At 41.4% G+C, this 14859-nt stretch overlaps 1 protein-coding gene across 7 annotated transcripts in view; it reads left to right on the top strand.

Moving 5' to 3' along the window:
- Positions 1 to 14859, top strand: part of BCL2L13 (BCL2-like 13 (apoptosis facilitator)) — a 212771-nt gene that overhangs the window by 122132 nt on the left and 75780 nt on the right. The window lies entirely within an intron of this gene.

Here is a 14859-nt window from a genome sequence, read left to right as displayed (position 1 = left end):
TTCTGGATGATGTCCGTTTTGTCTTTTAGTTGTATTTTTGAATTTGTTGTGGGAGGCAGCAATTTCAGGTGTTTACCTATGCCGCCATCTTGGTTTCTCTTCCTTAGCCTTTTTTTTTGTCTGAGAAGCTCTCTATTTGACTGTCTTCTTTGAAGAAAGCCTTGATAGATATAATAATCTTGGTTTCAGATCATTGCTTTCCATTACCTTAAGTACTTAATGACATTACCTTCTGGCCTGTAGAGTTTCTTTTTTTTTTAATTAAATCTTTATTGTTCAGATTATTACATTTGTTCCTCTTTTTCCCCCCATAACTCCCCTCCTCCCAGTCTTTATCTGACCTTCAATTCTGAATGATAGCTTTGCTGGATAAAGTAATCTTGGTTGTAGGTTCTTGCTATTCATCACTTTGAATATTTCTTGCCACTCCCTTCTGGCCTGCAAAGTTTCTGTTGAGAAATCAGCTGACAGTCGTATGGGTATTCCCTTGTAGGTAACTGAGTTTCTTTCTCTTGCTGCTTTTAAGATTCTCTCTTTGTCTTTTGCTCTTGGCATTTTAATTATGATGTGTCTTGGTGTGGTCCTCTTTGGATTCCTTTTGTTTGGGGTTCTCTGCGCTTCCTGGACTTGTAAGTCTATTTCTTTCACCAGGTGGGGGAAGTTTTCTGTCATTATTTCTTCAAATAGGTTTTCAATATCTTGCTCTCTCTCATCTTCTGGTACCCCTATAATTCTGATGTTGGTACGTTTGAAGCTGTCCCAGAGGCTCCTTACACTATCTTCGTATTTTTGGGTTCTTTTTTCATTTTGCTTTTCCGGTTGGGTGTTTCTCGCTTCTTCGCATTTCGAATCTTTGACTTGATTCTTGCGCTCCTCTGGTCTGCTGTTGGGAGTCTGTATAATATTCTTTATTTCAGTCAGTGTATGCTTACTTTCTAGATGGTCCTTTATCACACCATCGAGGGTCTCATTAGATTTCCTGTACATCTCATCAAGTTTATCGACAGACTCTAGAAGCCTCTTGAGAGACCTCAAAAGTGTGGTTCTGAACTCAATATCCTCCCTTGATAGTTTTGTCCTGTTTCTTTGTCTCCGCATTTTTTACGCTTTCTTGGTACACCCCCTAGTGGTCTTTGTGCGCAGTCTTGTTGTAGTTAAGCCTTGATTGTTGTAGTTAATACTAGAGGGATTTGACCTCCAGGCCGACTGGCTGTGTTAATCAGCTGTGTCTGCAGTGGAAGAACTTGTGTCCTGTAGGGAGGTGCTAATCTAGCCTTTGCCTGAGGCTATCCGGCAAATGCCTCTGTGCAGGGCTTGGGCGGGGCGGGTCCCACGGGATCAACAGGGCGGAGGAGGGAGCAGTTATGGCTGCTCTCAGTCCGTCCCCAGGGGCTCTGCCTCTCTGTCCCAGCAACGGCTGCAAACCTCGGAGGGACCGTAGCCAGACAGTCCTGCTTCTCCCATTTGAGTCTGGGTCCCTAGAGACTCGCTGGAGCTCAGAGTCTGAGGCTCCCTCCGGATTGAAACAGACAACCGCGCCCTCAGCCACCAGCCCGCGCCGCGCGCACTCCGCACCTTAGTATTTTACTTCAGCACTGCGCCTCCTCTGATTCTCGGTTCCTCCTAGTTGTAGAACTTCCACTGAGCCAGCCTTCCTGTGGTTCTGGATGATGTCCGTTTTGTCTTTTAGTTGTATTTTTGAAGTGGTTGTTCGAGGCAGCAAACTCCGGCGTTAACCTATGCCGCCATCTCCCTGTAGAGTTTCTGATGAGAAATCAGTTGATAGATTTCTGATGAGAAATCAGGTGCCAGCCTTATGGGAGAGCCTTCGTAGGTAACAGTTTGCTTTTCTCTTGCTGCCTTTAAAGTTCTCTCTTTGTCTTTAATTTTTGGCATTTTAATTATGATGTGTCTGGATATGGGCCTGTTTGGGTTCTTCTTGCTTGGGGTTCTCTGTGCCTCCTGGACTTTTGTGACTTTTTCCTTTCTAGTTTAGGGACGTTTTCTGCCATTATTTCTTTAAACACGTTCTTTATCCATTTCTCCCTTTCTTCCTCCTCTGGCACACTTGCCATTGGAATATTTTTACCTTCATGTTGTCCCACAGCTCCCTTAAGCTGTCCTTTTTTTTTGTAATTGTTTTTTCTTTTTGGTTCTCTGATTGAGTGATTTTCTTTCTACCCTGTCCTTTAATTCTCTGATTCAATCCTCAGCTTCTCCTAATCTTCTATGTTCTTTATTATGAGGTGTACTTCCAAAAAAAATATTTTCTTTACAAAAAAATGAAGGATAGATTTCATCTCTTTAATATTATTTAACATTATTTAATACTGACCACTAGAAAGGCTATTTTACGTGTTAAGTTATACTACTGATTTATATTTTTTATTTTTTATTTTTTTAGAGGGAGAGAGGGGCAGAGGCTGCCCTGGACAAAGAATGGTGTGTGGAAAGGTGCAGTGTGGCTCCGCTATACTACTAATATTTTACATATAGTAAATTGTGATGTATTTATTTATTTATTTTCAATTTTTTTTGTTAATCCTCACCTGAGGATATTTGTCCATTGGTTTTTAGAGAGAGTGGAAGAAAGGAGGAAAGAAAGAGAGACAGAGAAACATTGATTTGTGAGAGACTATCTATTGGTTGCCTCCTGAATGCGCCCCAACAAGGACTGCGGATCAAGCCTGCAACTGACGTAACTGCCCTTGACTGAAATCGAGCCCAGTACCCTTCAGTCTGTAGGCTGACACTCTATCCACTGAGCCAAACTGGCTAGGGCTATTTATTTGATTTTGATACTCACCTGAGGTTATGTTTTTCATTGATTCTACAGAGAGGGAAAGAGAGTGGGGTGAGAAAGAGAGAGAAACATCAATGTGAGAGAGAAACTGATTGGTTGCCTCCCACACACACCCTGAGAGTGGGATTGAACCTACAATCTAAGTATGTGGCCCTACTGGGAATCAAACCTACAACCCTTTGGTACACAGGACATTGCTTCAACCAACTTATCCACTACATCCAGGGTACTATGTGCTGTTTGTAAGTAGTGCTTTAAATAGTTCTAATTATGAAACATTTCATACTAACAAAAAGTATGTAAATGATTAAGGGATGAGGAATAATAAAATTAATACGTATGTATGTACTATCCCAATCCTTGAAAAGTTCACAGCCAACACTTTTAATTTCCTCTTACGTCACTCCTAGATTTCTACATGATTGTACCCGCTTAACAATAGTAACTCCTACTTTTTTAAAGTTATACTTTAGGTCTAGTAGTTTTTTGATGGAGTCTTTGGGGTTTTCTATGTATAGTATCATGTCTTCTGCAAATAAGTACAGTTTGACTTCTTCTTTTCCAATTTGGATGCCTTTTATTTCTTCTTCTTGTCTGATTGCTATAGCTAGTACTTCTATTACTATGTCGAACAGGAGTGATGAAAGTGGGCATCCTTGTCTTGTTCCTATTCTTAGGGGAAATGGTTTTAGTTTTTGCACATTGAGTATGATGTTGGCTGTAGGTTTGTCATATAAGGCTTTTATTATGTTCAAGTATGATCCCTCTATTCCCACTTTGCTCAGAGTTTTTATCAAGAAAGGGTGTTGGATTTTGTCATATGCTTTTTCTGCATCAATTGATATGATTATGTGATTTTTGTCTCTCAGTTTGTTTATGTGATGTATCACATTTATTTATTTGCGGGTATTGTACCATTCTTATATCCCTGGAATAAATCCCACTTGGTCATGGTGTATGATCTTTCTAATGTATTGCTGAATCCGATTTGTTAGAATTTTGTTGAGGATTTTAGCATCTATGTTCATCAAGGATATTGGCCTGTAGTTCTTTTTTGTTTTGTGGTGTCTTTATCTGGTTTTGGGATTAGGGTAATGCTGGCTTCATAGAAAGAGCTTGGAAGTGTGTCTTCCTCTTGAGTTTTTTGGAACAGTCTGAGGAGGATACGTTTTAGTTCTTCTTTGAATGCTTGCTGGAACTCCCCTATAAAGCCTTCCAGACCAGGGCTTTTGTTTGCTGGAATATTTTTTATCGCTGTTTCAATTTCTTCAGTAGTTATCGGCCTATTCAGATTTTTTTATTCTTCTTGGTTGAGTTTTGGGAGCTTGTATTTTTCTAAGAATATGTCCATTTCGTCTAGGTTGTCCTTTTTGTTGGAATAGAGTTGTTCATAGTATTTTTTCATAATCGTTTGTATTTCTGTGAGATCGGATGTTATTTCACCTCTTTCATTTCTGATTTTGTTTATTTGGTTCCTCTCTCTTTGCTTCTTGGTTAGTCTGGCTAGAGGTTCATCTATCTTGTTTATCCTTTCAAAGAACCAGCTCTTGGTTTTGTTGAGTCTTTGTATTTTTTTTGTCTCTATTTTGTTTATCTTTGCTCTGATCTTTATTATTTCCTTCTTTCTGCTTACGCTGGGCTTTTCTTGTTGCTCTCTTTCTAACTCTTTGAGTTGTAGGGTTAGGTAAATTATTACCATTGTTTCTTTTTTCGGGGGTAGGCTTGTAGAGTTATGAACTTCCCTTTCAAGACTGCTTTCACTGTATCCCATAGATTTTGGATTGTTGTGTTTTCATTATCGTTTGTTGCCATGATTCTTTTTATTTCTTCTTTGATCTCTCTGGTAACACAGTCATTGTTTAATAGCATGCTATTTAGCCCCCAGGTGTTTGATTTTTTTGATGGTTTTTATTGTAGTTTATTTCTAGTTTTATGCCATTGTGATCTTAGAAGATGCTTGATATGATTTCTATCTTCTTGAATTTGAAGAGACTTTGCCTGTGACCCAATATATGCTCTATCTTTGAAAATGACCCATGTGCACTTGAGAATAATATATATTCTATGGCTTTGCGGTGAAATGTTCTGAAGATCTCAATTAATTCCATCTTATCTTGTGCGTCATTTAGGATTGATGTTTCTTTGCTGATTTTTTGTTTAGAGGATTTGTCCAATGGTGATAGTATTAAAGTCCCTTACTATGACTGTATTGCTGTCAATCTCTCCCTTGATATCCTCCAGAAGTTTTTTTATGTATTTGGGTGCTCCTGTATTGGGTGGGTATGTGTTTACCAGAGTTATTTCTTCATGTTGGATTGCTCCCTTTAGTATTATGAAGTGGCCTTCTTATCTCTTGTTATGGCTTTCACTTTGATGTCTATTTTGTCAGATATAAGTATTGCTACCCCAACTTTTTTTTTCATTTCCATTCGCCTGAAAAACCTTTTTCTATCCCTTCACCATCAGTCTGTGTGAGTCCTTTCTTCTGAGATGGGTCTCCTATAGACAGCCGATATATGGGTCATGTTTTCTTATCCACTCAGCTACCGTACTATGTCGTTTGATTCAGGCATTTAATCCATTTACATTTAAAGTTATTAATGATAGGTAGTTTTTTGTTGCCATTTTTATTCTTTATGCCTGTGTTCCTTCTCCCCTTCCTGTTTCTTCTTTTTACAGCAGTCCCTTTAGCATTTTTTGCATTGCTGGTTTGGTGGTGATAAATTCCCTTAGTCCTTTTTTGTCTGTGAAGCTCCTGATTTCACCCTCAACTTTGATTGATAGCCTTGCTGGGTACAGTATTCTTGGATTCAGACCCTTGCTTTGCATGACTTTGTATATTTCATTCCATTCCCTTCTTGCCTGATAAGTTGATAGTCTGATGGGAGAACCCTTGTAGGTAACTTTCTGTCTCTTTCTGGTAGCCTTTAAGATTCTTACTTTGTCGCCGAAACCGGTTTGGCTCAGTGGATAGAGCGTCGGCCTGCGGACTGAAGGGTCCCGGGTTCGATTCCGGTCAAGGGCATGTGCCTGGGTTGCGGGCACATCCCCAGTGGGGGATGTGCAGGAGGCAGCTGATCGATGTTTCTCTCTCATCGATGTTTCTCTCTCATCGATGTTTCTAACTCTCTATCTCTCTCCCTTCCTCTCTGTAAAAAATCAATAAAAATATATTAAAAAAAAAAAAGATTCTTACTTTGTCATTGGTGTTTGCCAGTAAAATTACAATGTGTCTTAGCGTTGGTCTTTTGGGGTTCATTTTGTTTGGGACTCTGTCAGCTTCTTGGATTTGTGTGAGTTTTTTCTTCCTTATATAAGGGAAATTTTCTGTCAATATTTCTTCAAACAGGTTTTCTATTTCTTGGTCAGTTTCCTCTCCTTCTGGGACCCCTTTTATGTGGATGTTGTTTCGTTTCATGTTGTCTGAAAGTTCCCTTAGGCTCTCCTCCTGTTTTTTAAGTTTTTTTTCCAGTTGTTGCTCTGTTTGGTATTTTTTCCTACCTTGTCTTCTAGCTCACTGATGCAGTCGAAACACCGGAACCTTCTGGTCCTCAGCTCCCCCACCTCCATAGTATAGACCAGTGGTCGGCAAACTGCGGCTCAGCAAACCATGGCTCGCGAGCCACATGCGACTCTTTGGCCCCTTCAGTGTGGCTCTTCCACAAAATACCGACTTCTGTGCATGGGTCATGAAGTTTCAACCGCACTGTACATGCATGCCCGTACGTGGTATTTTGTGGAAGAGCCACACTCAAGGGGCCAAAGAGCCACATCTGGCTCTCGAGCCGCAGTTTGCCAACATACTTCTAGTCTATTGTTGATGCTTTCTATTGTGTGCTTTATTACAGTGATGTCATTTTTCATTTCCTCTTGTTTCTTCTTAATTTCCTCTTGGTTCTTACACATATTGTTAAATTTGTCTTCCACCGTTTTCAGCATCCTTACAATCATTGCTCTGAATTCTTTCTCTGACATATTGCTTGTCACTATTTCATTTACTTCCTTTTCCAGTGATTCTTCTTTTCTTTTGTATGGGGGCTGTTTCTTTGTCTCCCTATGTTCGCTCCTCTCAGGGTGTCTGGTTATGTAGCTCTCTCTGTCATGCATTACTTAAAAGCCCAAAATACAACATGACAAGACACAATGCACAGGGCACCAAACACAGATGTATTCACAATACCAATAACCCCAAACAAAGGTGACCATTAGAGAAAAGAGAATTAGGGGAGAGAAAAGAGTGCAAATATGATATTGAGAGAAGGAAAAAATGTAAGAGAAAAAAGAAGGGGGAAAATATGTGTATATGGGGAGAAAACTCCAAAAAAACCAATAGCTAATCCAAAAAATGCAAACAACAAACACCCTGAGATGAATGCAAACATCAAACAACAACTAATCCAAAAAATGTAAACCACAAACACCCAAACAGCAAACACCCAGCTGAATCTGAAGAGGCAGAGCTTATTTCCAGAAGGTAAGGTCAAGGAATTGAATGAATGGCGAAATGGTCACAGTTCAGTATTGAGGAGGTAGAAAGAGAGTGAGTGTATAAGAAGAAAAGTGAAAAACAAAATACAAAAAAAAGAGAAAAGAAATATATATCTATACTAATAAAAGGGTAATATGCTAATTAGACCTGGTCAACCAGACACCTTCCAAACGTCCGACTTCCTTCTGGACAAAGCCACAGTGATGGGGCCGAGGTAGAGGCAGTTAGAGGCAGTCAGGCTGGCAGGGGAGCAAGCAGTTTGGGGTGGTCAGGCTGGCAGGGACGCAAGTAGTTAGGGGCGAGATCAGGCAGGCCCTGGGGAGCAAGCTGTTAGTGGGCAATCAGGCCGGCAGGGGAGGGCAGTTTGGGGCAATCAAGCCGGCAGGAGAGGGCAGTTAGGTGGTAATCAGGCTGGCAGGGGAGGGCAGTTAGGGGCGATCAGGCTGAAGGTAGAGTGGTTAGGGATGATCAGGCAGGCATGCAGAGTGTTTAGGGGCGATCAGGCAGTCAGGCAAGTGAGCTGTTAGGAGCCAGCGGTCCCGGATTGCGAGATGGATGTCCCAGTTTGGAAAGGATGCAGGCCAGGCTGAAGGATACCCCCTTCCCATGCACGAATTTCATGCACCAGGCCTCTTTTGTGTGTATGTGTGTATATAAATTATATAAATGAAAGAAAAAAATATAAATATACATACACTTTCCCCATTAATCTGTCTATCCATGTATTCATCTATTATTGGAAAAGGATAATAGAGAGTAGATAGACCTGAGTTGGTGATTGGAATTAATTAAGCTATTAGTAGAAGAAGAGAACAATCGAGGAGAGGAAAAACAGAAGCAAAAAAGAAAAAACTAACAAACAATCAAATAAACAACAATAAGAAGGCAGAAAGAAAGAAAAAGGGAAAATAAAAGGAAAAAAATTTGGCTCGTGAAAAAAGGGAATAGAGAAGTGTGCCTGTACTTGGAGCAGGGGAGAGGAAATTAGATATATGAGTAAGATCTATTTTTAACAGGGAGTAAAAAGAAAGGATAGAGAAAAACTAAAGCAGGAACATGGTAAGAGAAACAGGACGAAAAATGGGAAAAGGGAGGAAGAAAGTGTTGCCATAAAGGAAAAATTGAGATAGAGTAAAATAATGCTAAAAGAAAAAGAAAAATAAAATGTAGAACACTAATCCCAAAATAAAATAAAATAAAATAAAGAATAAAATAAAACAAAACTTTAGAAAATGTAAAATAATAGTAGTAATAATAATTAAAAATATATAAATATAATAAAAAAGTAAAATCAAGTGAGAAAAAAAATTTTGTTTCTTAGGTAAAAGATAAAAAATAAAAAAGTGAAGTAGTAAAGGTCATTCACTTCCTCTCTTGTTCTGCCTGGCATGTCTGTTTCCTGTCAGGTAGTCAGCACAGTGTTGAAGTTCCCTGCGATCCACCGCTCCTCTGTGTCATAAGCCACAACCTTGTTTTCAAGTAGGCGGGATCTCTCTGCTCACTTTGTTTCTCTGCCTGCCTTCAGTTGTATTTACACAAGTGTCAGTTTCTGACACAATCCCTGGGTGGTGGTGTTTCTGTATTAATTTCTGGGACTAAATGGCCCCTCTACCCAGTGTTGAGACTCTTCTCTCCCTGCCGCACTTAATTCTGGGTTGGAGAGACTGACTGACCCAGAGCTGGTTTCCTGCTTGTCTGTTCTTATTCTGACCCCAGTTTCCACAAAAACAACTTTCCCCTGCAATCTCGATGAGTGTTTTTAATTGGAAGATCCTATGTACTGGACTTGGCAAGCAAAAGCAAGGAGGTAAAAAAAAAAAAAAAAAAAAAAGACAAAGGAGCCATGCTGACTTGCGTCTTTTCCCCCTGGCACTGGGCACCGATATAGAACTTCAGGCTGCCTTTCTGGTCACAGTTTGCCACAGCTGTGGGCTTAGATCTATAGTCCCCCTCTGCCAGCAGCCCTGTGGACACCCTTCCACATTCGAGAGCTATACTGACCCCAAGGGCTACGGATTTGGTGGGGCGCAGTTTCCCTCTGAGGCTCTAGTCCCCGCTGTACGCGTTTCTCTCTCCAGCCTGGATCCCAGATCTCACCTCTCTCCAGGAGATGTTTGACCTTTCCGTCCAAGGATTGCCTCACCAGCTGTGTTTAATTCACCAATTCTATGTGGGTGTTATTCGATTCAGCTGTTCCTTCTATCTGCTCTAGGAGAAGGCTCAGGGCCCGTCCGCGTATTTGGCGCTGTGTATATTTGGCACCACTTTGTCTTTTTAGGTGCACAAACTTTTTAGGTGCCCTGGAGGCTGGTGTCTTGGTGTTTGTGGGTTCGCAGCTGAGGCTGCTGGTCCCTGGCCGTTGTGGTTTTAGGGTCCCTGGAGGTTTCCGAGGCCTCCCTGGTTGAAGGTAAGGCTGGGCTTCTTATCACAGCCACTCTCCCCTTCAAGATGGTACAGTCTCTGCGGTAGAGCTGGCCGCTCCGGGAGAGATTTCAGCAGTAGTAGAGGCTGCCCGGCCAGGGGAGCCTGGTCCGCCAGTCCCCAACAATCCCGTGGGATGTAGCTGTCCCTCACTCACAAATACAGACACTCCCCGCACGTCCATGCACATTAAAGATTGTAATGTCTTCTTGGATGTTTAACTCCTTTATCATTACATAATGCCCCTTTTTATCCCTTGCTCTGAAGTCTGTTCTGTCTGAAATTAGCATAGCTATGCCCACTGTCTTTTGATTAGTGTTAGCACGGTATATTTTTTTTCCTAGCCTTTGGCTTTTAATCTATATGTCTTTATATTTAAAGTGAGTGTCTTGTATACAATATATAATTGGTTTTTGATCCACTCTGGCAATCTCTGTCTTTTTATTGATGTAACTAGACTATTGATGTCCAAAGTGATTATTGATATAATTAATTGCATTAATATCTATCTAATATGCAAATTGGTCAGGAAGCCATCATGTAACGACCGATCATCAGGCTGCGTCCCTGCCCCCTGCACCGGCCTGGAGACATAAGGCTCGAGTCCTCACCCCCGGCAACAGGCCCCAAGACGTTAGGGTCGCGTCCCTGCCCCCTGCACTGGCCCGGAGACATGAGGCTCGTGTTCCTGACCCTGGCAACAGGCCCCGGGACGTGAAGCTCGCATCCCCGCCCCCAGCAACAGGCCCTGAGACGTGAAGCTCGCGTCCCCGCCCCCTGCGCTGGCCCGGAGACATGAGGCTCTCATCCCTCACCTGGGCAATGGGCCCCGGGACGTGAGGCTCGCATCCCCGCCCCCTGCACCGGCCCGGACACATCAGGCTCCCATCCCCATCCCCCTGCACCAGCCCAGGGGTCCGCAGGCATGTGAAGAGGCCCCTCTGGTGTGGGCCCGCCCGGGGGTCCACAGGCGTGCAGAGGTCTGCAGGCCTCCGCCACTGCCCGGCCCAGGGCCAAGGATGTGGCAGGGCCTCCGTACGTCTGCGCCGGGGGTCCTCAGACCTCTGGGGTGGCCCAGCCCAGGGTTCCACAGGCCTCTCCTGGCTCCGGCCTCTTTGGGGTAATCCATTGAGGAGCCCCAGATGGGTGGGTGGGGCCTACCTCTTTGGGGCAATGGATGGTGGGGCTCCCGCACTGTGACAGGGCACAGGCCAGGCTGGCGTACCCCTCCCCCGCCCCGAGTGCACGAATTTCGTGCACCAGGCCACTAGTCTATATATATATAAAAGCTGGTAGCTATGACATGCACTGACCACCAGGGGGCAGATCCTCAATGTAGGAGCTGCCCCCTGGTGGTCATTGCACTCTCACAGCCAACCTCCTGCAGCTAGCCAACCTCCCACGATCCCTCCCCCCAGCTGGCCTTCCCTGATTGACCACGATCGGTCCCGATCACCAGCCAGGCTGAGGGACCCCACCCATGCATGAATTCGTGCACCGGGCCTCTAGTCTACCATATTTGTAAGTTTTCTACTTTAGCATTTATTCTTTGTTTCTATTTTTGTCTTCCACTCTTTCTGCCTTTTGTGGTTTTAATTGAGCATGTTATATGATTACATTTTCTCTCAAATTTTAGGGTATGCATTATATATCTCTTTTTACTTTTTTTACTAATAGCCCTGAAGTTTGCAGTATACATTTGCAGCTAATCCAAATCAACTTTCGAATTACACTATACCACTTCAAAAGTAGTGTACCTTATAATGAAATAATTCTAATTCCTTTCTCAGATTCCTTATATCATTGATATCATTCATTTGATTTATGTAAACATACAAAACCATATGCTTATATGTATATATGTGCGTGTGTATATATACTATTTGTATAACACTCAGTAAAATATATTGTTGCTTCTATTATTTTGAACAAACTATTATCCGGTGACCAAATAAGAAAAATAAAAGATTTTATTTTACTTTCACATATTCCTTCTCTGATGCTGATACTTTATTTACATAGATTTGAATTTCTAACTTATATTATTTTCCTTCTCTGTAAAGAGCCTCTTCTAACATTACTGACAAGGTAGGTCTACTAGTAATATAGTTCCTTAATTTTTGTCCGATAAAGTCTTTATTTCTTCTTCACTTTTTTCCCCAAAAATATTTTTAATTGATTTTTAGCGAGAGAGGAAGAGAGAGGGAGAAAAAAAAGAAACAGCAATGTGAGGGCAGAGCATCGATCAGCTGCCACCTTCAATCTCCTATTGGGGATTGAGCTCACAACTTAGGCATGTGTTTTGACCAAGAATTCTACCAGTAACCTTTTAGTGCATGGGACGACACCCAACCAACTGAGCCACACCGGCCAGGGCTTTCTTCTTTACTTATAAAGGATAATTACACATGTTCAGGATTCTAGGATGGTGGGGTTTTTTTTTCTCTCAACACTTTAAACATTTTATTCCAGTCTCCTTGCTTACATGGTTTCTGATGAAAAATTGGGTGTATTTCTTATATTTGTTCCCTTATAGATAAGATTTTGTTTTTTCTGGCTTGTCTGAGAATTTTTTTTATCTCTGATTTTTCTGTAATTTCAGATTGATATGCCTAGGTGTAGTTTTTTTTTTAATTGTTGACAGTATTATAGATGTTCCCCAGTATTATAGATGTTCCCCCTCACCCACTCCGCTTTGCCCTCCTCCTCCCAACCCCAACCCAATGCCAGGCCTTCCCCAAACACTAGTCTGTGTCCATAGGCTATGGATATATGCATATAACTTCTTTGGTTAATTTCTTCCTGTCACCCATGCTCCTCTCCCTTCTGAGGTCTGTCAGTCTTTTCCATGCATGCATCCTTCTGTTTTGTTCATTAAATTCAACATATGAATGAGATCATGTGATATCTGTCTTTCTCTAACTGGCTTATTTTGCTTAGCATAATTTGGTCCATCCATGCTGAACCAAAGGGTAAAAGATCCTCCTTTTTATTTTATTTTATATTTTATTATTTATTGTTCTCATAGAATAAAAATGTCCATACAATGTTCTGAAAACTACTTTTTATTTTACCAGAAATCAATTTTGCTGCAATATCTTTGTCATGGCCTACTAATTTACATTTTTAAGAGTTCACTCCTATGTCAGGTGGATTGGAAATGGAGGATATAAGAAGAATTAACAACCAGTTCCTCTGTCAAGTAACTTAGAAATTACTAAGGATAAGAAAACTAGTGCAGCCCTAACTGGTTTGGCTCAGTGGATAAAGCGTCGGCCTGCGGACTGAAGGTCTCAGGTTCGATTCCGGTCAAGGGCATGTACCTTGGTTGCGGGCACATCCCCAGGAGGGGGTGTGCAGGAGGCAGCTGATTGATGTTTCTCTCTCATCGATGTTTCTAACTCTCTATCCCTCTCCCTTCCTCTCTGTAAAAAATCAATAAAAATATTTTTAAAAAAAGAAAACTAGTGTAAAAATAACATAATATATATCAGAATGTTAAATAGCATGTTGATGACATTCATGACTATTTGGTTGGGTTTTTTTGGTTGTTGTTTTCTAAATTAAATCTTTATTATTGGAAGTATTACATATGTCCCCCTTTTCCCCCATTCACCCCTTTTAGCCTGCCTTCGCCTCCCACCCCAGACCTTCACCACCCTATTGTCTGTGTCCATGGGTTATGCATATTTGCATTAAAGTTCTTTGGTTGATCTGTTCCCATCCACCCGCCCTCCCCTGCCTTCCCTCTGAAATTCCACAGTCTACGTAGTCCATGCTTCTATGTCTCTGGATCTGTTTTCTTCAACAGTTTATTTTGTTCATTAGATTCCATATATGAATGAGATCATGTGATACTTGTCTTTCTCTGACGGGCTTATTTCACTTAGCATAATACTCTCCAAGTGCCTCCATGCTGTCTCAAAGTGTAAGAGATCCTTCTTTTTTTTTTTTACTGTAGTATTGCATGGTATAAATGTACCACAGCTTTTTTAGCCACTCATTTATTGATGGGCATTTGGGCTGTTTCCAGATCTTAGCTACTGTAAATAACACTACTGTGAACATAGGGATACATATACTAGTATTCTTTCTGATTGCTGTTTTGGGATTCTTAGGATATATTACTAGAAGTGGGATCACTGGGTCAAATGGCAGTTCCATATTTAATTTTTTGAGGGAACTCCATATTGTTTTCGATAGTGACTGCACTAGTCTGCATTCTCACCAGTAGGGTTCCCTTTTCTCAATATCCTCACCAGCACTTGTCATTTGTTGATTTGTTGATGGTAGCCATTCTGGCAGGTGTAAGGTGATACCTCGTTGTCATTTTAATTTGCATCTCTCTGATGATCAGTGACTTTGAGCATTTTTTCATATGCCTCTTGGCCAGCTGTATGTCCACTTTGGAGAACTGTCTATTTAGGTCATTTGCCCATTTTTTAATTGGATTGTTTGTTGTCCTTTTGTTAAGTTATATGAGTTCCTTATATATTTTGGATATTAATACTTTATCAGATGTATCATTGCCAAATATGTTGTCCGATCAGGTGGGCTCCCTTTTCATTTTGTTGATAGTTTCTTTTGCTGTGCAGAAGCTTTTTATTTTGATGTAGTTTATTTTCTCCTTAGTTTACTTTGCCCTAGGACAGGGGTGGGCAACTCCTGCCAAACATGGCACGCCAGTAACTATTTTTTTTTAATATATTTTATTGCTTTTTACAGAGAGGAAGGGAGAGGGATAGAGAGAAACATCGATGAGAGAGAAACATCTATCAGCTGCCTCCTGCACATTCCCTACTGGGGATGTGCGTACAACCAAGGTACATGCCCTTGACCGGAATCGAACCTGGGACCCTTGAGTCCACAGGCTGACGCTCTATCCACTGAATCAAACCGGTCAGGGCGCGCCAGTAACTTTTGCTAGCACGCGAAACCCTCTCTTATAATCTTCCATTTACAATTTTTTTTTAAATTGACATTTCTATTTTTCAGATAAATTCAGTGTAGGTACATCTTAGATAAATAATTGATACATAACAAGTTATCTTAAAGACCACAGACATGGATTTACAAGAGAGGGGAAGAGCAATTTCTATGCCTCTGCCTTAACTCTCCCTGCCTTCCTAGATCCGACCAGTGTTTT

The sequence above is a fragment of the Myotis brandtii genome, unplaced genomic scaffold (assembly GCF_000412655.1).
Source record: "Myotis brandtii unplaced genomic scaffold, ASM41265v1 scaffold7, whole genome shotgun sequence".
NCBI lineage: Eukaryota > Metazoa > Chordata > Mammalia > Chiroptera > Vespertilionidae > Myotis > Myotis brandtii.
The sequence above is the reverse complement of the archived record's forward strand: the minus strand, read 5'-3'. Positions and strand labels throughout refer to the sequence as shown.